Consider the following 24677-nt stretch of genomic DNA (forward strand, 5'->3'; position numbering starts at 1 on the left):
CCACTCCTTATCAGGACTCCCGGTATCTTGTCCCCAGTTAAGGCCATTCTGGTAGCAGCTCATTAAACCTTCTACCAGAAAAGTTTATCGCAGTAAATGGAAGCGTTTCTCCATTTGGGCGGAGCGACAAGGTCTGGATCCCTTCACGGTTCCCCTTACTTTGGTTCTAGACTTTCTTACTACTCTCTTTAATGATGGTGCCAGTAGTTCCACGGTTAAAGTTCAACTAGCGGCCATTTCTCATTACCATGTTGGTCATGACTCTGGGCCTCTTATGTCTGCCAAGGTATGTAAAATCTTCCTAAAAGGCACCTTTCTGCTTAGACCCCCTGTCAAGGAGACGGTTCCACCATGGGATCTTTCTTTAGTTATTCAGGCCTTGACCGCTCCCCCCTTCGAGTCTGCGCCCACAGTAGATCTAAAATTCTTGTCTCAAGACTGCATTTTTAGTAGCCATTACTTCAGCTAGGAGAGTTTCTGAACTTCAGGCTGTGTCCATGAAACCGCCTTACTTGGTCTTCCATCCTGACCGAGTGTGCCTCAGGACTAATCCCTCTTTTCTTCCTAAGGTAGCTTCGGAAGCGAACATTAATCAGTCCATCAACCTCCCTGTTTTCTTTCCTAAATATCAGAACAAGGGTGAATACAAGCTGCATTCATTGGATGTTCACAGGCAGCTTCGTTTTTATCTCAACAGGACAGCTGGTCATAGGCAATCCGACCAATTGTTCATTTCCTTTGCCAAATTTAATCTGGGTAAACCAATTTCCAAAGTCTCCTTGTCACGCTGGATTTCACAGTGTATTCTTTTGGCTTACCAAGCTTCTGGGAGGTCCACGGAAGGAATCCATGCCCATTCGACCGGTCTGTTTCTACCTCAGCGCCTTTAGGGCTAGGGTTCCTCTGGATGACATTTGTTCAGCAGCCACTTGGGCTTCATCTCATACCTTTATTTCTCATTATAAGCTGGATATCACATCTAGAGGTAGAGCATCCTTTGGCTCCGCGGTGCTCCGGAATATCCTTCCATGATGGCCGCCCAAGATTCAGGTAGCTGGGGACTCTGTCCCACAGGTTGCTGACAAATGAATTCTCCTACTTCAGATTTAGAAGTTATGTACTTACCATAACATTCCATCTGAGTAGGTGGATTCATTTGTCTGCAACCATCCCGCCCTCCTATCCCCCTGGCCTCGTCAGTTCCTGCATAGAATGTGTTACCCTTTGTTTAGGGTATTTGGTACATGGCAAACTGTATCTGAGGTCATGTAGGGAGAGCAGGGCATTATGGGTGAGGGGAGGAGCTAGGAGCTCGGATCCATAGCTGGATAAACCATGCCGGATCGGATCCATACCCACAGGTTGCAGACAAATGAATCCACCTACTCAGATGGAACGTTATGGTAAGTACATAACTTCTAATTTTATCCAAAGCTGTTATGGATCTCATTCTGGATGCCAGGAGGCCCAGCACCAGGAAAACCTATTCAGACAAATGGAAAAAAAATTGCGCCTGGAACCAGGCTAAAGGCCAAAATCCCCTTGATCCAAACGTCCCTCAGATTCTACAATATTTAACTGAGATGTTACACAAAGGACTTTCCTTTTCATCTATTAAGATCCTCGCCTCAGCAATTTCAGCTCATTACAGCACGGATCTTCCTTTATTCTCTCATCCACTCCTAAGACAGTACCTCAGAGGGGCTAAGAACTTAAGACCACCATGGAGCGCTCCAACACCTACTTGGGATCTCAACTTTGTTCTGGAAAAGCTTATACTGCCGCCCTTTGAACCAGCTTTTTCAGCTGATTTAAAATTTCTTTCATGGAAAACTGGCCCTACTGCTAGCAATAAACTCAGCTAGAAGAGTCTCAGAGCTACAGGCACTAATGGCAGTGTAACCTTTCCTCATTTTTCATAAAGACAAAGTCTCTCTACGAACTAACCCTTCCTTTATGCCAAAGGTGGTATCCAGTGTGGCCCTAAACCAAACCATCCACTTACCCACCTTCTTCCCAAATCCCCAAAACAAAGGAGAAGAACTCCTGCATTCTTTGGACACTCACAGGCAATTACGTTACTACTTGGATAAAACTAAGGCTTTCAGAAAAACTGACCAGCTCTTTGTAGCCTATGCTACAGGATCACAAGGAAAAGCGATCTCAAAACAGACCATTTCTAAATGGATAGGGTATTGCATACGTTTCTGCTACACACATCATGGGAAACGGGTACCTGCTAACATTAGGTCCCACTCCACCAGTGCTACAGCTACATCAGCAGCCTTTCTCAGGGGAGTGCCAACCAAGGATATTCTGGAAGCTGCAACTTGGAGTTCAGTGCACACCTTCACCAAACATCATCCCTTACCTCTATACTCTAAAACTAGAGCTGGTTTTGCCACTGCAGTTTTGCAGGGCCTACTAGCTTCTTCTATCCCTGTTTGACTCCACCTCCCATCCTTAGCTTTGGGATTCAACCCAAGTGTGATGACTGCAGCAGGGTAACCCGATGAACATAATACAGTTTTGTACCTACTGTAAATGTAGATGTTCAAGTGTTCACTATGCTGCAGTCCAGGTTACCCTCTGAACTAGCTGAACTTATCTCTACCACTCTATCCTATACTACCTCTGTGGTGTATTTGCTTGTGCCCAAGGATGCCCTGGTCCAAGACTTTGGAATTCAGGCAGACTGCGGGACCGCCTGACGGCAGGATAACCCAAGTGTGATGACTGCAGCAGGGTGAACACTCTAACATCTACATTTATGGTAGGTACAAAACTGTACTTTACATAAGCTATGCTGTTCTACCCATAGACTACTGCAGCACTGGGAATAATGAACATAGCACAGTTTGCGTAGATTGCACTTATAACAGTGGATATTTGAATTCCTGACAGCTGCAGTAGCTGCACCCACCCACCACCCCCCTAGCTATGTGTTGGGTTATTTTTTTATAGTTCAGGATGACTGTGCTGCTTTTCTACTGGACAAAGCCCCCAAGACTTTCCACTCTTGACTGCTGAATTTTTGCCTCTGTGGGGCTGGTCTATCAGGAGTCTGAATGGATCTGAGGAAGGGATCCAGAACTTTTGGGAGCTGGCTGATTGCTGTCTTTTGTATAAGACACAACCCATAGACTGTTAGTCATGAGGAATTCAAGCATCTACTGTCATGAGTAAGTGTAATTTGCACAAGTGTACTTTCTGTTGATTTCCAAGCAGAGCATTTTTTGTGTGCTGCAGGGTTTGTAGATTTAATCATAAAATTAATACTTGTGACATAGGTTTTCTGAAATGTCACACCTGGGATCTGCAATTGTAAGCTCAGAAAAAAGAATTGTTAGATGCTCATCATATTGATTACTGCTGCAGTAGCTTTAACTGTATGGGTTATGTACTGTATAGGATGTAACTGCTGGCTAGCTTCCATAGTTTTAGAGCACCTTCCATGTACCCACATAGTCTGTTCAAGCTGACTAAAGACTAGTTTGGTCTCTAAGCCCACCAGAGCTTTCCTGCTGTTGAAGTTAGTGCTCCTCTCCTGGCTTTCAACAGTATGCTTGTGCTGTTTCAGGTAAGTTCCCTTATGGGGGAAACCTTCCACATTAAAAAAAGTTGTGTAGTACTTTTCCTGTTTGTAAAAGTTAGTTACAAGTATGACATAACTGTACTTCTGAATGGGAGCGTACTTTTTTCCTATCAGTTTAAAAGTTGTTTAAAGTAATTTAAAACCACTTTTCTGTGGTGAAAGTTTTATTTTAATTTTTGGGGCTGAAAGTGTTTTAGTGCTTTTTACTGTTTGTGCGAGAAAAAAGTGACTTTTAAGGACTTTATTTTTACCAGTATTTGCAGTCCTGGGAAAGAGGGTTCATTTTTTGATTGACCATAGAACAAAATACTGGTCCTTCCATCTGTCCTTCCGGCCACAAAAAGAAAAAGTTAAACCGCCTTTACCACCACAGAAGGCTGACAGTTTGCTTTGGTATATGTTCTGTGGCCATAGCTTTCTCTCAGAACACTCCTTTTACCCCATATCCCTGTTGTGTTTCAGATACTGCCACTGTGGACTAGGGGTTAGTCACATTCTCTGTGGCTGCTGGTGACCCTTTATTGGATAAGGGAGAGCAACTCCTGTCGATCCTGGGAGATGGAAATAGGAAAACTTTGCTGTTTTGTCAGTGTGTTGTGTGCATCATTATTGGCCCCATTTTTCCTGTCAAAAAGAAACGGAAAACTAAATGTGTATCATTTTTCCCCCTCAAATCTTTTTAGACATGAGTAGCTTACTGGGACTGGCAAAGGATTTAATTCAGGCTATTGATCCTTCTTATAATATGGTTTCTAGTAAAAGAAAGATGCCACTTCCTGAAGAGTCAAGAGCTTAAATCTGTACAGGAAGATGAGGGGGGGACAGATGCATGGTTTTCTCTTCAGTTTTCCAATTCTGAGGAGAGCTCCATTTCTGATTCTCTCTGTAGAAGTTTATTTCTGTGGGGGGGGGGGGGGGTGTTTCTCTAAGACTGTTTCCAGAATGTGCCAGTGTTTTCAGTGGGAAAGCACCATTGTTTCTTAGCCCCTCGAAGTACAGTGAACTGTTAAAGGAATTTCCAGAACCATCACCAATTCCTCCATTTCTGTCAGCTTTAGAGGATGTGTGTATGTCACTGCATGTAATTTTCCTGGTAGCCAGCCTGCTGCCTCTAAAAAGACACAAAATATTCAACGTTCCTCAGTCTTGTTTTTTGTACACACTTCCAAGGCCTGACCCAAGTATCTATAGTTTAATCATAATGCTTCTAAACATAGTTGCGTAGCTATTGTGGGTCGAGAGGGGCAATTGCTCCGGGTGCAGTGTATTGGGGAGGCGTGGTCAGCCAGTCCAGATCTCTAATGCAATACCTGCAATTAAAAGCTGGTATTGAATTTGCGGTCAAACCTGAGCTCCATGTATGGTCTACAATTGTAGCAGCTGGTTGTTAAAATTTTTTTTTTTTTAATTCTAAAATTTGTGTAGGCAGGGAATAAACCTGTAGTAACTGTTTGCTACATTTGTAGCATTCAGTTTGCTACATTTTAAAAAATTTTTGTATTTTAATAAAATGGAGGGTTGATACAGGGCATAGAAACAGAACCTGAAGGGGTGGTCAGGAGGGAAGGGCGTTTGTGTTGTGCATCTGGCCACCTGGTTGGAATGCCAGAAGAAGAAATGTCTTTGTGCTCTTCAGTGGAAGTGCTGATGTGGTTGGGTCCCCAGTTCATGGTACTGACTCACGGTGCAGGTTCAGCCAGCTAGGCTACTGCTTAAACATTTTAATTCCCATCCTACTCTTTCTGATGAGCATGGGAAGATTAATAAGTATGGGGGGGGGGTGTATGCAACTTTGATTTTCAGAATTTTGAATTTTCACACTCCTGTGTTTAACTAATTGTGAAAGTTTGAGGAATGTTTTGTCTGTAGTTTCTTCTTGTGATGAAAAATCGGTTTTTAAATTCTTTTTTTCCATTGTACAAGTCATCATTCGACATTTTACAGTCTGTGTATGACTCCGTTAGTACTACTTCCAGAGTTGTGACCACTGGTACTGTTTTGAGGTTTGCCTGACTGTTCTCTGAGCCTCTCTGAGAAAGTGAAAAGTGAGATTTTAAATTCTCCTTTGGATAGAGAGTCTTGGGATTTATGCGTCGGATGCTGTCGCTTCTTCCATGATGTCAGGGGTATAAAACGTGCAGCTGATGCCATTGCATCAGTCTTTCTTGCCGTGCAGTGCCCGAAGCAGAAGCAATTTTCAAATGCCGGTCGGCCACCACCTGAAATTTTCGTTTTTTGAGTTTCAGACCTGAAGTCTTCTGAAAAATAAGTACCCTGTTGGGATCCTTTTTTCTTGCTCTAACTGATGTCAGAAAAAATTAATAATCGTCTTGCCTGTGGAAAGCAAATACCTCACAGATTTTCATTCTTATTGCATCACCTGTTTAGGCCCAGACCATGATGTCCCTCGCTGTCGGTTTTGTGCCTTGTCGTTGGGCTATTTTTGTAGCTAATTTCTTTTACTCTCTATCTCCGTACTCCAAAATGGCTTTGATAAGCCATCCGACTACCGATCTTCTGAAAAAAGGATAAAGATAGAGACTGCATAGGTACCGTTAAGCTAGTCGCCAGTCCGCCGGTACTCAGTGAGGTGCTTTCGCAGCCCCTGATACCCGCTTCTACAGATTCGCAGGCCTCTACTGAGACCCATTCAGAGTCCGGTATGCCGCAAGATGCTTCTTTGGCAATGGAACTGCAGGATGTCTCTATCTTGGATGGGTCCGGAGCTGCTGTGCAGGCTTCTAAGGGTGTATTTAGGCCTTCAGATTTTCGTATTAAACTGACTTAGTTTCAAACCAAAATACCAAATTTCTCAGGCCTAAAGTTCGCACTATGCCTAGGAAACCGAAGACCAGAGCACATTCTCAGGCCTACATGCCACAAAAACAAATGCTCGGAATGGCTGAAGACCTCATTACTTTAATTGGGGGGAATTCAGCCTTCCCCCTCAAAAAGACCAAGAACCGGTTTTCCTTCTGTTCCTTCAGATGAGGGAGGAGTCTGATAACTCTCATCCTTCTGATTACCAAGACATACCCTTATCTACCTATGAGGATTCGGATGCAGGAGATTCCATTCCTTCTGCTTCCCCTCCAGAAGATTTTTCTTTTAGTGAAACCCTGCATACCCTTAGAGCATTTCCGCTGGGAGAGCCAGGACTCTGGGAATTTTTAAACTTGCCTCAGCACAGACCTCTAGCTATCCTTTCTGTTAAGGAAATTGTAGATGTCTTTTTGGAATCCAGCCTTAACCCTGATAGTTTGCCTCCAGTTCGTAGAAAACCTGACAGGTACTAGAGTACCTGACTCCCTCAAATTTCTCTAAGAATCCTACTGCGGATCCAGAGACCACTTCCAAGGGACCTAAAGGCATTAAGGCTACAACTGCCAAAAGTCCTACCCTTCAGACAGGGATTCTAGGTTGTTGGGCAGATGGGGTAAGAAGGTATAAACCTCTGCTACTCTTGCCATTAGGGCTTTAAATTGCCAGTTTCATATGTTAAAGCATCAGCAGCATATTTTTGAGCTAATTAAACAGAAAATGATGTTGATTCCTGATTTGTAAATCTGTGTTCTGCACAGAGTTAATGCATTCTGCTAACGAAGTTGGTAAACCTACTTTGCAATGTGGATTTGATGGGCTGCTGTCACTGGGTCTGTTCTTAGAAGGCATGCTTGGCTTAAAGAACAAAACTTGCCAGATCATCTCAAAGCAAAATTACTAGATGCACCATTAAACCAAGAGCATCTGATTGGCAAAGCAGAAGTCCTAATAAGGATGGACGAGAAAGTTAATCTATGCAAACTGTTAAAGATTTCTTACAAGTACAGCCACCTAGATTCAGTAGGCATTGGCCTTCTAAAAACTGGTCTTTTCCAGTCCCTTCCAGGCTTTCTCAGTCCAAACCCAGGGGTAGCAGACCACCAAGACTTCAGTCTCGGGTCATGCACAGATCTAAGCAATGGAGTGCTCCCACGTCCGAAACGGGGAGTAGTAAGCCACCATCCTATGGTAAAATTGCACAATGACTTATCCTCAACTCTTCCAAGCCTTGCCCAAGTACTTGCCCCTTTAGGAGGGAAACTTGCCCTGCATGCCAGAAACTGGGAGTACATTACCCAGGGCAGATGGGTCTTAAACATTGTTTCCCAGGGATACAGATTCAACTTCCACTCCCAACCCCAAGCGGATGGCCAGACTTCCCCCCAGACCAGTGGGCAGAGGCCCAAAAGCAAGGGCTTTCTCTTCAGTATCAAGGCTATTCAACGTGTCCCAGCAGAACAAAGGGGACAAGGCTTTTATTCCAGACTGCTTCTGGTACCCAGAAAAGAAAACTCTTGGCATTCTATCCTGGATCTGTCTATTCTCAACACCTTTCTGGTGGTTCCAAAATTCAAAATGCTAACTCTCAAACAGCTGCTTCCTATGCTAGCCAAGGACTTCTGGCTAGCAACTGTAGACTTAAAAGAAGCTTATCTGCATATTTCCATAAGAGAATCTTGCAGGAAATGTCTATGCTTCAATGCAGGCTGTATGCACTGTCAGTTCTCTGCACTTCCCTTTGGCTTATCTATTGTGCCCAGGGTGTTCACAAAGTGCCTAGCTCCAGCCATTACATATTGCAGGCAGCGAAGAATTCAAATTTACCCATACTTGGAGGATTGCCTGATTCAGGCGGACAGTCAGAGATTGCTACTACAGCATCTGGCATTTGTAAAGAGACTTCTAACTTTACTGGGTACACCAACGAAAAGAAATATCAACTGGTACCCAGCCAACAGATTGTATTTCTGGGCGCAAGCTTGAACACAACTTCCCAGATGGCATTCCTCACTCCAGAGAAACTGATTTATTTGACACTACTTCAATCTACTGGCCACAAAAACCCACTATCTGCAAGAAAAATACTGCAAGCCCTAGGGTTCATGGCCTCTTGCATTCTACTAATTCCATATGCAAGACTGCATGTGAGGAAACTTCAGTGGTACCTAAAATGTCTGTGGTGTCAACATTCTCAGGACCTGGAAACAATGAATGTTCATGTTTCAGTGTTGCAGTCATTACACTTGTGTTATCTTGCTGGCAGGCTACCCGCAGTCGGCCTAAATTCCAAAGTCCTGGTCCGGCGTCTGTTGCTGTCGCCTCTTCACTGACGTCAGTGCGCCAGAGGTATGCAAGATGCAGTAGACGCCATTTTCTTTAGTCTTTCTTGCCGCGTGGTGCCCGAAGCAAAAGCAGTTCGCAAGTGCCGGTCAGACGACTCCTGAGATTTTCGAAATTGAATTTCAGATCCGAAGTCTTCAATAAAGCTAAGTACCCCGTTGGGGAAACTTTTTCTTGCCAAGTACCCCGTTGGGGAAACTTTTTCTTGCCAAGTACCCCGTTGGGGAAACTTTTTCTAGCTGGTACCCGTTGAAACTTTTTCTAGCCAAGTACCCGGTTGAAACTTTTCTGCAGTACCCGGTTGAAACTTTTTCTTGCCAAGTACCCCGGTTGGGGAAACTTTTTCTTGCCAAGTACCCCGGTTGGGGAAACTTTTTCTTGCCAAGTACCCCGGTTGGGGAAACTTTTTCTTGCCAAGTACCCCGGTTGGGGAAACTTTTCCTTGCCAAGTACCCCGGTTGGGGAAACTTTTCCTTGCCAAGTACCCCGGTTGGGGAAAGTTGACAATTGTATTTCTTGTGGGAAGCCAATACCTCAAGGATTTTCATTCTTACTGTATTCTTTGCCTAGGCCCTGACCACGACATTGCTAGTTGTCGGTTTTGTGCTAGATTCAACCAACGCACTATTAAGCGTCCAATTTTGGTTTACATTACTTTGGCTGAAGGTTTAACTATATAATGCCGTTGGAACAACCGACGACTGGAGTCCATAAAAAGCGCAAGGACATAGAAAGAGACAGGCATCAGAGGTCCAAAACAGACGACGAAGCCTCTTCTAGGCCAGTCGCCAGTTCGCCGGTTTTCAGTGAGGCGCTTTTGCAGCCCTTGAGACCCACTACCTCAGAGCCACAGGCCACCTCTGACTCCCACGTGGAGACAGCTAGGCCTCTGGAAACTCAAGGTATTGGGCCTACGGAAACAATTCCCTCAGATGGGTCCAGAGCTGCTGAGCAGGCATCGGCTTCTGAGGGTGTTTTCAGACCTACACGGCTTGCTATCAAGACCACTTCAGCAGCCAAGACGAAGTCTAAAACATCTTTAAAGACAAACAAGTACAGCATTCTCCTGGACAGTCATCCATGCCAAAGAAACAGATGCTAAAAATGGCCGAGGACCTAATTACTTTGATCAGGGGTTCCCATCCCCCTCCTGATAAAAGGCCTAGGCAAGACACTGACTATGACTCTTCTGACCAGGTTTCTATTTCTTCTGATTCCTCTTCAAAACAGGGTTATTCTCTTTCTCCCTATGAGGACTCTGATGCTTAAGAATCTATCCCTTCAGCCTCTTCTCCTGAGGAGTACTCTTTTTGGGAAACCCTGCACACCATGAGCGAGCATTTCCATTGGGAGAGCCAGGATTATTCAGAATCCAAGAAAAGGCCCAGAGACTTTCTTTTACTGCCTCAGCACAGGCCTCTTGCTCCCCCCGTACTAGATGGTGTTTATGTATTTTCTGAATCCAGTTTGACTCCTGATTCTTTACCCCCCTGCACCAGTTAAGCCAGATCGGTACTACAGGGTTCCAGATTCCCATAAATTTCTTTATAAAAACCCTGCTGCTGACCCAGTAACTATTTCTCAGGGTCCCAAAGGGGTCAAGGCTTCCACGGCAAAAAAAAACTGTTCCCTCTGATAGGGATTCTAGAGCACTGGACGAATGGGAGGAAAATAGTTTACGCCTCTGCTACTTTAGCTGTAAGGGCTTTAAACTGCCAGTTTTGCATGCTTAAATATCAACAGTACCTAAAGTCTTTGCTAAAAACAGAAAATGCTTACAAGCTCTGAATGTCCTGAGAACAAGGAATTGCAGGATTTATTGCATGCAGCTGAACAAGTGGGAAAGCATACTTTGCAATGTGGTTTTGATTCATTAGAGGCATCTTGCAGAGCCGCAGTTACAGGTTCTGTCATTCGAGGGCATGCTTGGTTAAAAGAACAGAGTTTACCTGATCATGTTAAAGCAAAATTATTGGATGCTCCATTACAACATGATACTTTGTTCGGTGTTAAGGCAGAAGAGGTGTTAAAGAAAATGGAGGATAAAGCAAAATCAATGCAGACAGTAAAGGGTTTCTTACAGGTTCAGCCACCTAGATTTAGCAGGAACTGGCCTTCTAAAAATTGGTCCTTTCCGGTGTCAGGCCACAAAGAGGGCAGATACAGACGCCCAAGAGGCAGATCTCAGACCCAAGGCTCATACAGACCTAAACAATAGGGTGCTTCAGCCCCCAAAGGCAGAGAAGACAAATCACAGCCTTGTAGGAAACCGTCCCAATGACTTTCCTCTACAAATGCCAAGCACTTGCCTTTTGGCAGCACCCTTAGGGGGTAAACTAGAGCTTTTCTCACAAAATTGGCACATGATCACCCAGGACGAATGGGTACTGAATATTGTTTTTCAGGTTTACAGGTTCCACAAGCAAGGGGGCACACATTCCTACCCCCTCTGCAAGCAAGCCATGACTTTGTGGAACGCAGCACTGACCTATCAAGTATATCTGCAGGCACAATTCCTGCCAGGAAAGAAAAATAACTCTGGCAGACGAACTAAGCAGAAACCTCATGGACCCTCACGAGTGAAAAGTAGATCCACTGGTCTTCAGCATGATAACAAGGAAATGGGGATGCCCAGACATCGATCTTTTTGCCTCCCCTCACAACTGCCAACTATAGAGATTCTGCATAAGGACTTATCACTCACAAATATGGAAAGTGGATGCTGTATCATTCAGCTGGAAAACCCTAACAGTTTGCCTTTCCACCACTGCCTCTCCTCCCCAAGGTACTCCTAAAAGTCAGACGAGAAGCCAAAAATGATTCTGATTGCCCCAGACTGGCCACGCCAGCACTGGTACCCTATCCTAAAGAGCTTGTCTCAAGGCCCAGCCTGGACTTTAGCTCAAATTCCTCATCTTCTGACTCAACAAAACAGTCAGATCCTGAACAGCCAACTCAGAACCTTAAATCTGGCTGCATGGCAAATAATATAGCCACTCAAAACACACCTCTCTCTAAAGCTGTTATGGATGTCAGTTTGGAAGCCAGGAGGCCCAGCACCAGGAAATCTTATGCAGAAAAATGAAAGAGATTCTGTGCTTGGAACCAGGCACAAGGACTTGAATCACTTGTTCCAAATATTTCTCAGATTTTACAATACCTAACTGAGATGCTGGACAAAGGCTTATCCTTCTCATCAATTAAGATCCATGCCTATGCCATTTCACCTCATTACAATACGGAACTTCCTATTTTCTCACATCCACTGCTAAGACAGTACCTCAGAGGGGCAAAAAACAGACCCCCAAGGAGAGCACCAATACCTACATGGGACCTGAACTTCGTCTTGGAAAAGCTCACACTGCCTCCTTTAGAGCCAGCCAATACAGCTGAGATAAAATTCTTATGGTAAATGACTCTGCTCCTAGCAATAACTTCAGCAAGAAGAGTCTCAGAGTTACAGGCATCAATGGCAGTGGAACATTTTATCATTTTTCATCCGGACAGGGTTTCTCTAAGGACAAACGCAACATTTATGCAAAGGTAGTATCCAGTGTGGCTCTTAACTAAACCATTCAATGTTAAGTTGTCTATCTCGCCTTCATTCTTGCTGGATGGGTTTGGAGCCGATCCTCGGCTCCGACTCTGCCAATACCAAAGCTCGAGAGCTAATTCCACCGGCTCGAGGCTCCCCTATATCCCACAATGCTAGGCGGTAACTACTCAGATCTCGTTTGCCGCTTAGCTGACGAGGTGCTTTTCTACCGGCTCTGGCAGGTTAGTGGAAAATAATTTCTATTTTCTCAAATCTTTAGACCCCTATTATTTACCTTAGTATAACTTTTAGTTTTAATTCTCTTTCATTGGATCGACCCTCTTTTAGCCCATAATCCCTTCCTTTATTCTCTAACTTTAGGCCTTAGGCCCTTTCCCCTCATTCTCCTAGTCCTTTAGTGTGACTGGAAATAAATATTTTTTCTTAAAGGCCTGTGTGTGTGTGTGTTTCTTACTTAGGCATTTAGTATATCTAAGGACTCCAAGGTCTCAGGCTTCAAGAAGTGTGACTCGTGCTGTCAGAAAATGTCTGACAGACGGTCACACTTCTTGTGTGTATTGCCTGGGGCCTTTGCACCTGCAGGACTCATGTGCTGTGTGCCATGGTTTCAACCCTAGAGTCCTGCAGGAACGCAAAAATTGATTTTGCGTGGCTTGTTAAAGCCTGAAGGCCCCCCGACCCAGTCTGTGTCAGGGAAGCCTTCTAAGACTTCCAGACAGTCTGCTCCGGCTTCAGAGCCGTCCTCTGGAAGCATCAAAACTGCTTCGACATCGGCTCCGGCTGGAGCCGATGTTTCCAAGCCTCATACTGTTACCTCAGCTCCAGCCGGAGCCGAGGCTGATAAGACTCAGTTGGCTCAGATACTCTTATCGGAGCCACCTTCGAGGAAGAGGTCTAGGTCCCCCTGCATCGGCTCCGTTCACTCGGCACCGGGATCCCCTCTTCTTTCGGAACGGAGCTATAGATCGCATTCCTCACTGTCTTCCAGGCTATCTGACCACGATTTACAAAGGGTAGCGAGTAGACTTCTCAAGTCTGAGGCACTGGCCCAAATGCTGCATAGCCCTGGCCCAAATGCTGCATAGCCCGACTCAACAATCAGCAGCTATTTCCATCCCTCAGTGTGTTCCTTCTCCGACTCCTTTGAGCTCGGAGCCGGGGCTCATCGGAGCCATGACTGTCGGCGCGTCGGAACCAATACCTTCCTTTTCGGCTCTGTCTGCTCCGATCTCCTCTTTGGAGGGATCTCTGCGCTGAGCTTCCCTCGTCGGGTCCGAGGGGGCGAGTGGCATCGGACCCTTGTCCGACCCCACTCTCCCTCTCGGGGCTTCGGCGCTGGTGAGTTTGGCTCCGACATTGGCCTCGGAGCCGTCCCTGTCGGTGCCAGGGGGGGTCCTTGTCTCTTTGGAGCGGGGACCTCCGGCCTTGCCCGATAGGGGTGCCTTCGAGGTCATGCGGAGCGTGCTAGAACCAGTGTCTGCCCCACAGTCGGCTCGGTCAGCCCCTCCATCTTCAGTGCCTGCGGTGATTTCTACTCACCCCGTTGCATCAGACCGCAGAGAGCCAACTCCTCAAATTTCCCCATTGGGAATTTCCTCCTCTTCCGAGGCCTCTCCTGACCCGGTAGGAGAACCCCCTAGGAAGAGGCAGTGCAAGAGGAAGCACATTGACTCCCTTGAGTCTATCACCTCTGACTCTGACTTAGAGGAATCTGAAGGTTCCCCTCGATCGCCCTCTGAGGATGTCTCCTTTGCTGACATCCTTGAGATCCTGAAACAGAGGGGGAACTGGCCAGCTCTTAACCCTTCAGAGGATGAGTCTGTGTACCTTGAGGCGTTCGGCTCTCGCCCTTCCACCTCCTGGGTGTCCCCTCCCTTTGACCCCCTTATGGAAGTGGTGGCAAGGAAGGCCTGGACGGCCCCTGATTCAGTGGAACCCACCCCGAGGAGGCCGTCAGTTTTACTGCCCCTAAAGATAAAGACTTTTTATCTAAAGGTGTCTCCGTCGATGCCATGGTGGTGGTCGCGGCCACTAAGAAGGAGTTGGCTGATCCTTCGGTGCCTGTCCATCCTCCTAATTAGGAATCTAGGACCATGGACAGGTACGGTAAGCTAATGTTCTCATCAGCGACCTTTTCGATGCGGTCACTGAACTACTTATGTCACTTCACTCGTTTCCAGAGAGATTTACTCAAGGATATGGGTGAAGCGATAAAGGATCCAACAGCTGAGGGGTTCCAAAACAAAATTAACTCCCAGTTGGCAACCCTGGACTCAATCGTTAACTCCTCCATGCAGCTCATCTCATATGCTGCGGATGGGGCGAGTAGAGCCGCAGGCACAGGCGTTGCCTTACGACGTCACGCCTGGATGCAGCTGTGCAACTTTGCGGACCCTTTCAAGGCGTCCTTCACCAATTCCCCCTTTGATGGATCATCCTTGTTTGGTCCTCAGGTGAAGGGTACATTGACTAGGTGCGAGGTGGAAGGTAAGACTCTCTCTGCCGTGGGAGTCCGTTTTTCTACCCCTTCTAGGCCTTATCCCAAAGGTCAGAGGGGAGGGAAAATGTTCCGCAAACAAACCCAGGGAGTCTCATCTGACGCACAAGGTCGATTTCCCTCTAGAGGCAGAGGGAAGAATAACAATAGACGCCGCCCTAGAGGCAGAGGAGGTCCGCAAAACCAGGGTAGCAGAGAAACTTTCTCTGAACCCTTTCAGCATCCCTGAGGAGTTGCCCGGCTGTCCACCTTCGGAGGCAGTCGGGGGAAGATTATCCCTGTACCCAAAAGCCTGGCTTTCCCTTACACAAGACAAATTGGTACAGTTGATCATATCCGAGGGTTACAAAATTCCCTTTATTCACATTCCATCCCAACCCAAAGGATCCCTTCAAGACGTTCCACCCAGTCTAAGGGAACAAGCAGCACTAGAAATTTCAAAGCTGCTATCAAAAGAGCTATCCAATCAGTCCCAGCAGACCAACAAGGATCCGGAATCTACTCCAAATTCTTTTTGGTACCAAAAAAAACAGGGGACTGGAGACCCATACTGGAGCTCAGCAACTTAAACAAGTATGTCAGAAAAACAAAATTCCGGATGGTCATGCTACAATTCGTTCTACCCTTCTTGGGTTAGGACAATTGGATGTGCTCGATAGATCTTCAGGACGCATACTACCATATCAAGATGAACTGACGCTCCAGGAGATTTCTCCGCTTCAGGCTGGGAGCCAGTCACTACCAGTTCAGAGCCCTGCCCTTTGGTCTCACTACAGCCCCCGAGTATTTACCAAATGCATGGCGGTGGTCGCGGCTCACTTGAGACGTCAAGGATTCCAGGTATTTCCATATTTAGACGACTGTCTCCTTACTGCCACCACCAGACATCAGCTACTTCTATCCAAACTTGCCAAGCTCTAGGCATTTCAATACATTTTGAAAAATCTGCCTTGTCGCCTTGTCAATCTATTACCTTTATAGGCGCCACCTTAGACACAATCTTTCAGCCAGACTTACAGAGCAAAGAGTATCAGACATCCGCAAGCAAGTTTACCTTCTCTTACAATGCAACAAAGTCAAAGCCAGACTAGTTTTGAAGGTATTAGGACTCATGGCAGCAGCTATCCCCCTTCTCCCCTTAGCTCGCTTCCACATGAGGATCCTCCAATGGATGCTGTTTACTCAATGGTCCTTCCAACAGTTCCCGATGTCCCACACCATATTGATAACTCAATCATGCAAGAATCAACTGTCTTGGTGGATCACATCACCTCAGGTTCTCCAAGGAAAACCCTTCACTCATCCCCCCCCCCCAGTCGCCACGGTGACAACAGACGCCTCCCTGATTGGGTGGGGGAGGCATTATCAGGGCAGGACAGTCCAGGGCACGTGGCAACCTTTCGAGTGCCACTTGCACATAAATGTCTTTGAGATGAGAGCAGTGCTTTTAGCGTTGCAAGCCCTTCACTGTTCTCTTCCCACAGGGACTATTGCCATTCAGACGGACAACATGTCCGTAGTGTGGTACATCAACAAACAGGGCGGAACCAGATCATACCCCTTATGTCGAGAGGCACTCAGACTTTGGCAATGGGCGATCTCTTCTCAGCTTTTTCTGGTAGCAACGCACATTCCCGGGAAGTCCAACGTGATTGCAGACAAGTTGAGCAGGGCAATTCTCATGCCCCACGAGTGGTCTCTGAAGAAATCAGTGCTGGAAGAAGTGTTCCAAAGATGGGGCCAGCCTTGCTGCGATCTTCTCGCTACTCCCCAAAACAGCAAGTGTCAACTTCTTCACTCTCTTCCCATTACCAGGCCATCCCACCAGAGACGCTCTAGTCCACGATTGGCCCCAGGGTCGTCTGTATGCTTTTCCCCCTTTTCCACTGATAACTAATTCAGAAAGCCATCGCCTTGAAAGTGACAATGATCCTCATTGCCCCTTACTGGCTTCGACAGATATGGTTTCCGTTCCTTCATAGTTACCTTTTGGAGCAGCCTTGGCTTCTGGACCCAGTGCCAGATCTGTTGACCCACGAGTCGGGCCAGCTTCACCAATCTCTTCATTCTCTCAACCTCACAGCGTGGTTTCTCCGATTCCGACCTTAGCCAGGCTTCCCTTAATATCTCGGTCGGTCCGAGATATCTTGATAGCCTCTCATAAATCTTCTACCTGGAAGATTTATAATAGCAAATGGAAACGCTTCTTTTGGGCAACATCAAAAACTATAGATCCCTTCACTGCACCTATCCAGTCTATTCTAGACTTTCTAGCAGAACTCTTTCATTTAGGCTCTTCTTCATCTACCATTAGAGTTCAACTGGCTGCTATATCTAATTATGTAGGTGTCTCGGAGTCTAGCATCATGGCTCATAAGCTCTGCAAAGCCTTTTTGAGGGGCATTTTTCTTCTCAGACCTCCAATCAAAGATCCCCCGCCTCAATGGGACTTGAACTTGTTTCTGGCATCCTTAATCCTTCCCCCTTTCAAACCAGCGGCTTCATGTTCTCTGAAGTTGCTTTCATGGAAGACACTTTTTCTGGTAGCCATAACTTCAGCGAGAAGGGTATCTGAATTCCATGCTCTGTGCAGTTGTCCTCCTTACTTAGTGTTTCACAAAGATAGGGTATCCCTCCGTACTAATCCATCCTTTTTACCTAAGGTTTCCTCTCAAACAAACCTAAACCAAATGATTGATCTCCCCGTCTTTTTCCCTAACTATTCCAACAGGTCGGAACAAAAGCTACATTTTGGATGTTCACCGCCAACTTAGATATTATTTAGACAGGACTAAACAATTCAGGAAATCTGATCAGCTTTTTCTATCTTATGCAGAAGGGAAATTGGGCCTTCCATTTACTAAAGTATCCCTTTCAAGATGGCTCACCTCTACAATTATCTTCATCTATGAGATCAGACATCAAAAACTACCTTCAAGACCTAGAGCTCATTCAACTAGGGCATTAGCTACATCCGTAGCTTTTCAGGATAGGCTGCCAATAGATTCCATTTGTGCAGCAGCCACTTGGGCTTCTCCTCATACCTTCATTTCACATTACAAATTGGACATGGCCTCCAGAAACTGTGCCAACTTTGGTTCCACTGTTCTCAAGAGTCTGTTCCGATAGGCCACCCAGGATAAGGTGCTAGGGACGCGGTCCCATCCAGCAAGAATGAAGGCGAGATAGGTACATAACTTCTTAATGTTAAGTTGTCTACCATAACGTTCCATGTTAGTTGTCTTCTTCTCGCCGCCTTTCTTGCGTCCCACCCTCCTTCCCCCAAGCCTGGACAGACCGATAGGAATTTATTTTGTGATCTTCCTCTGGAAGTTTTCATTCCCACACATTCTACCACCTCTATTTCCCCTTTTGTTAGGTCTGGGATACCGTACACTCATGTTTATATAGAATTGGGTTACCTTTCTCCATACTATGGAGACTAAAATTGCTTGGTCTAGCTATCAAACGAGATCTGAGTAGTTACCGCCTAGCATTGTGGGATGTAGGGGAGCCTCGAGCCGGTGGAATTAGCTCTCGAGCTTTGGTATTGGCCGAGTCGGAGCCGAGGATCGGCTCCGAACCCATCCAGCAAGAAAGAAGGCGAGAAGGCAACTAACCTGGAACGTTATGGTAGGTACATAACTTTTTATTTGCCAATATTTTATCCAAATCCCCAGAATAAAGGGGAGAGACTTCTGCACTCTTTGGACATACATAGGCAGCTATGCTTCTACTTGGACAAAACAAAAGCTTTCAGAAAAATTGAGCAACTGTTTGTAGCATATGCTGCAGGATCACAAGGAAAGGCTATTTCAAAGCAGACTATTTCAAAATGGATAGGACACTGCATTTGTTTCTGCTATGCACAGCATGGCAAATCAGTGCCTAAGAATATTAGGCCACATTCTACCAGGGCAGCAGCCACTTCAGCAGCCTTTCTCAGAGGAGTACCAACCAAGGAAATTTTGGAGGCTGCAACTTGGAGTTCAGTGCACACTTTTACCAAGCATTATCACTTACCTCTTTACTCTAAATCCAGAGCAGGCTTTGCCACTGCAGTTCTGCGGGGCCTCATAGCCACTCCTAATTTTATTTAGACCCAGCCGCCCTACCTCAACTTTGGGATTCAGCCCAAGTGTAATGACTGCAACAGTGAAACACGAACGTAGTACAGTTGTGTACCTACCATAAATGTAGATGTTAGATTGTATTCACTGTTGCAGTCCAGGTTACCCTCCCTCCATCCCCCTTTATTGTTGGGATTTATCTATACTTCTCCAACCTATGTGGTGTATTTGCTTGTAGATGAAGGTATTGTTTATTTTAGTGTATGTGTTTATAAGCAATATGTATTGCCTACCTTCTTGGGGGCACCTGACATCGGGGGCAAGAAAAACTGAAGAAAATGGCATCTGCTGCATGTTGTATACCCCTGGTGCACTGACGTTAGGGAAGAGGCGACAGCAACCGATGCCGGACCAGGACTTTGGAATTCAGGCCGACTGCGGGTAGCCTGCCAGCAGGATAACCCAAGTGTAATGACTGCAACAGTGAGTGCACTCTAACATCTATATTTATGGTAGGTACACAACTGTACTTTCCTATCATTCCTTGCTTAAGGACAGAGTTCCTTTGGTGGGCAGAGGCCTGCAACCACAACAAGGGACTCCCTTTCACTCTACCCTCTGCCGCACAAACCCTAACAGATGCATCAGACTGTGTATGGGAGGCTCACAGGGCAGTGCATTCAGGGAAAATTGAGCCCATAGCAAATGCACCTGCATGTCAATCAAAAAGAAATCTTAGCTGTACAGAATGCTCTCACAGCCTTCAAAGGCCTTATTCTTCCAGGACAACTGTTGGTAAAGACAGACGACAACACAGTTATGGTACATAAACAAGCAGGGGGGACCCATTTCTACCCACTCTGCTGATTAGCCATGGCTCTGTGGAACACAGCATTGAGCAACCAAGTGCACCTGCAAGCTCAATTCCTGCCAGGCAAAGTAAATTCACTGGCAAATGACTTGAGCAGAAATCTCATGGACCCACACGAGTGGAAACTGGAACCCAAAATATTCAAGCTTTTGAGGACCAGGTGGGGGGCACCAGAGGTGGACCTTTTTGCTTCCCCTCAGAACTATCAATTGAGCAAATATTGCACCAAAACTCCCCTCAGCCAAGCTTGGAAAGTGGATACCCTGTCCTTTACCTGGGAAAGCCTCAATATCTATGCCTTTCCCCCTATGGCCCCTCCTCTCGAAGGTTCTACTAAAGATCAAACAGGACAAACCTAGGGCAATCCTGATTGCACCAGACTGGCCACGCCAGCACTGTTACCCTCTTTTGTGCAGTCTGACTACTGCCACCATGGCACCTGCCTCAGACTCCTTCCTCGATGTCCCAGCAGGTGGGACAGATTCTGCATCCTCACCTACAGACCCTGAACCTTGCAGCCTGGCTCATCCCCTGAACTCATCACCAGCAGCCCTCAGTAAGCAGGTGCTGGATGTCATTCTTCAGGCTAGGAGGCCTAGTACTAGAAAATCCTATTTGGAAAAGTGGAAAAGATACTGTTTCTGGAGCCACTCTCAGGGAAGGAACATGACTGTGCCTAGCTTACCTCATATACTAGATTACTTAACAGAAATGCTCCACAAGGGCCTATCCTTCTCTTCAATTAAGATTCATGCCTCTGCCATCTCTGCTCATTATAATACTGAGCCCACCCCTCTTCTCATCCTCGGGTAAAACAGTTACTGAGAGGAGCCAAAAATTTAAGACCCCCCCCCCCCAGGAGAGCTCCCACTCCTGCCTGGGACCTTCACTTTGTATTGGAAAAGCTTATGCCTCCACCCTTTGAACCTACAGCAGAGTTACAGTTCCTCTCATTGAAAACAGCTTTACTTCTAGCCATCACTTCAGCAAGAAGAGTGTCTGAATTACAGGCCCTGATGGCAGTGGAACCCTTCATTTTCTTCCATGCGGACAGGGTTTCCCTCAGGACGAACCCATCTTTTATGCCCAAGGTGGAGTCTAGTGTGGCCTTAAACAAATCCATTCATTTGCCAACTTTTTTCCCTAATCCTCAGAATAAAGGGGAAAGGATCCTGCACTCCCTGGATGTGCACAGGCAGGTTAGGTTCCATCTGGACAGGACTAAGCCTCTCAGAAAATCTGACCAGCTGCTAGTTAGCTTTGTTGCAGGGGGCAAAGGGCAAAGCCATTTCAAAACAATTTCTAAATGGATAGCACACTGCATCCATTTCTGCTACAAACACCATGGGAAACCTACCCCAGAGGGGATCAAAACACGTTCCACTAGGGCTACGTCTGCCTCTACAGCATTACTCAGGGGAGCCCCTACCAGGGACATCTGGAAGCTGCAACCTGGAGCTCTGTACACACTTTCACTAAGCATTACCACTTATCTATCTTTTCTAAATCCAGAGCTGGACTTGCCACAGCAGTCTTACAGGGCCTGATTGCCAGCCTTAATGGTTCTTAATTACCTACACCTTTCCTTAGCTTTGGGAAATGACCCAAATGTGATGACTGCAACAGTGAAACACGAAGAACATAGTACAGTTGTGAACACTTACCATAAATGTAGATGTTCGAGTGTATTCACTGTTGCAGTCCTGGTTACCCTCCCTCCAGCTCCCTGATCTCTCTTTAGTTCTACCTATCTTTTTTGTTTGGCATATCTTATATCGTGTGTATTTGCTTTTTGCTGGGGGTGTTCCATACCATGTAATTACTTCCTATTTTGGGGGCACCTGACATCTGGGGCGAGAAAAACTGATGTAATGGTGTCGGCTGCATGTTTTGTACCCCTGACAATCTGACGTCATGAAGAAGCGACGGCATCCAATGCAGAAATCCCAAGACTCTGGTATTCAGGCCGGGTAAGAGTTACCTGCAGGCAGATAACCCAGATGTGATGACTGCAACAGTGAATACACTCTAGCATCTACATTTATGGTAAGTGTACACAACTGTACTTAGTTTCCTTTGTTGCAGGGATGTTCAAAAATGTAATGAAAGGGTGAAGTTTATATGGGGAATAGAATTTCAGCCCTCATTTTCCAAATTTTCTAAGAGATTTTCAAACCCCTTAGCCAGTGTTGGTAAGAAGAAATAGTAAGGGGGGTTCCAAAATGAATTCAGGACCCCACCCCCGAAAAAAAGTCTATAAAGTCAGAATGACTAAGGGACCTTGTTCCCCACTCCCACCCTGATAGTCCCGTTACCCTTCCAGAAAGTGTGAATCGCCTGTTTTCCCATTTGACAACAATTTCAGGTAAATGAGTTCTGAATATCATTAGTTAAAGTTACAGATGGCAGAGGAGGGAAAAGCCTCCTTTTCAGGGGATAATTCCTCATCAACCAAACCAGACTCTTATTTCCACCTGTCCTTCACATTCTGACCCAGGGAATGATAGCACCATTTCCTCCTTCCCAGGCTGGGAAAGGTTTTTATTCAAGGATGTTTTAATGCAAGAGAAAATGATGAGACCAGTTCTGGATATTTCTTTTCCTGAACCTGTTTGTGATGGTGCTTAAGTTCAAAATGGTGTCCCCTTTGTTACATTTTCTTCCTCATTGAAGTTTCTTGGTAAGACTAAACTAGATTTAGGATGCTTATCGCATCCCTTTTCATCCATATGTTAGGCATTTTGTTATGTCATCCAGACACGCAACTTTCAGTTCTCTATAGACTAGATGTTAGCCTGGGGTATAGCTTCACAGCACAGTCTTATTCTTCAGTTTTCCTACATTCCATTAGAGCAAAACTGTGAGGCAGACTAGCTGAGCAGGGCAAGGACAAACCTTGAATGGAAATTTTAACAAGGTTTTCCAGGATTTGATCCATCTGTGGAGAGTACTTAAAGTAAAACTTTTTTGCTTCCTGTCTGAACAATCAACTGGCAAGATTTTGTTCCAGGACTCCAAGTAAGAAGGCTTGGAAGACAGATACATTTTCTTTACCTTGGATAGGAATGATTTCCTTCTATTCCTATGTTGGAGTATTTGTGTGGGATTTCCTGCCCTCGGGCGACTCGTACGTCGGCACCTATACAAAAGCTTAAGCTTAGCTGTTGCAGCTGCGTGGGACGTCACACGTAGGGCCATAAACCAGCGGCCTTAAATGTGTCTGCACACACAATCCTCAGAACTTTTCAGACGCAGATTGACACATCACGTGTTTGCTCCATCACATCAGACGTCTCAAAGCTAAGTAACTAGTTTTTTTTTCTTCATATCTGTTGCTTAGGCTTGGTTTGTTGTAGCAATTTATAGCTGATGTCAGGTAGAAAGGGTAAATGCCGATGTGGGTGCCAGATACCCCATAAAGACTCCCATGATTGGTGATTTTTGCTTAGGCCAGGAGCCTGACCATACCAATTGCTCCATTTGTCAAGCCGAAGACCCTATGCAGCCGTCTGGCCACGCTTAGCCTTTATTTAGAAAACCCGCACCTAAGCAGTTAGCCCTAAGGATGCATCTCTCCTCTGAGACCACATCAGAACCTCCACTTAAGAAGGCCAACTTTCCTAAGCCCTCTTCTGTCTCTCCGTTACCGGACGCCCTGCCAGCTGCCGATTTAGTTACTGAGGGACGCCCGGTGGATCCGTAGACTTCGACTACCTTTGTGGAAGCCATTGCTCAGCCAGTGGCTGGCATGTCCCTGGAGCCAACCCAGACTACCATAGAGGTTAAGGGGGAACCAGAATATGTGGAGCCTCCAACCAGGATCCCGCCTTCGGATACGTTCCCTAACAGACCCAATTCCAGGCCTGCTCCAGTGTCTACCCCAGCAAAAAACAAGCAACAAACAAGCATATCTGTCCCACTGCAGAAGGCCTACCTGACTGGCAGTCCTTGACATCTTCCATGCTGCAGGCCCTTATTGACCCTTAGACCTTCAGTCTCATCCTCCACTACTCTACCTTTGCTCAGCCCTAGGCCTGCTTCAGCCTCTTCCCCTCCTTCCCGACATCTCAGGTTAGGGAAGAAGACCATGGTACATCCTCCTCTTCCTGTGAGGACGCCTTCTCTTCCTGTGAGGACGCCTTCTCTTCCTGTGAGGACGCCTTCTCTTCCTGTGAGGACGCCTTCTCTTCCTGTGAGGACGCCTTCTCTTCCTGTGAGGACGCCTTCCCCCCTCCTCTTCCTCTGAGGACTCTTCCTCTGAGGACTCCTTCCCCTCCTCCTCCTCTGAGGACTCCTCCTCTGAGGACTCCTTCTCCTCCTCCTCCTCTGAGGACTCCTCCTCTGAGGACTCCTTCCCTCCTCCTCCTCCTCTGAGGACTCCTTCTCCTCCTCCTCTGAGGACTCCTTCCCTCCTCCTACTCCTCTGAGGACTCCTTCCCTCCTCCTCCTCTGAGGACTCCTTCCCTCCTCCTCCTCTGAGGACTCCTCTGAGGACTCCTTCCTCCTCCTCCTCTGAGGACTCCTCCTCCTCCTCCTCTGAGGACTCTTCCTCTGAGGACACCTTTCCCCTCTTCCTCTGAGGACACCTTCCCCCTCCTCTTCCTCAGAGGACTCCTCCTCTGAAGACTCCTCCGAGGACTCCTCCTCTGAAGACTCCTCCGAGGACTCCTCCTCTGAAGACTCCTCCGAGGACTCCTCCTCTGAAGACTCCTCCGAGGACTCCTCCTCCTCCTCTGAAGACGACTCCGAGGACTCCTCCTCTGAAGACGACTCCGAGGACTCCTCCTCTGAAGACGACTCCGAGGACTCCTCCTCTGAAGACGACTCCGAGGACTCCTCCTCTGAAGACGACTCCGAGGACTCCTCCTCTGAAGACGACTCCGAGGACTCCTCCTCTGAAGACGACTCCGAGGACTCCTCCTCGA

At 46.5% G+C, this 24677-nt stretch overlaps 1 protein-coding gene across 1 annotated transcript in view; it reads left to right on the plus strand.

The window, feature by feature from the left end:
* RLIM (ring finger protein, LIM domain interacting) overlaps positions 1 to 24677 on the plus strand; it is a gene marked incomplete at its 5' end in the record, with an annotated part of 275393 nt that overhangs the window by 205274 nt on the left and 45442 nt on the right.

Source organism: Protopterus annectens, chromosome 15.part0, assembly GCF_019279795.1.
Source record: "Protopterus annectens isolate FY-2018-M chromosome 15.part0, PAN1.0, whole genome shotgun sequence".
In the NCBI taxonomy this organism is placed as follows: domain Eukaryota; kingdom Metazoa; phylum Chordata; order Ceratodontiformes; family Protopteridae; genus Protopterus; species Protopterus annectens.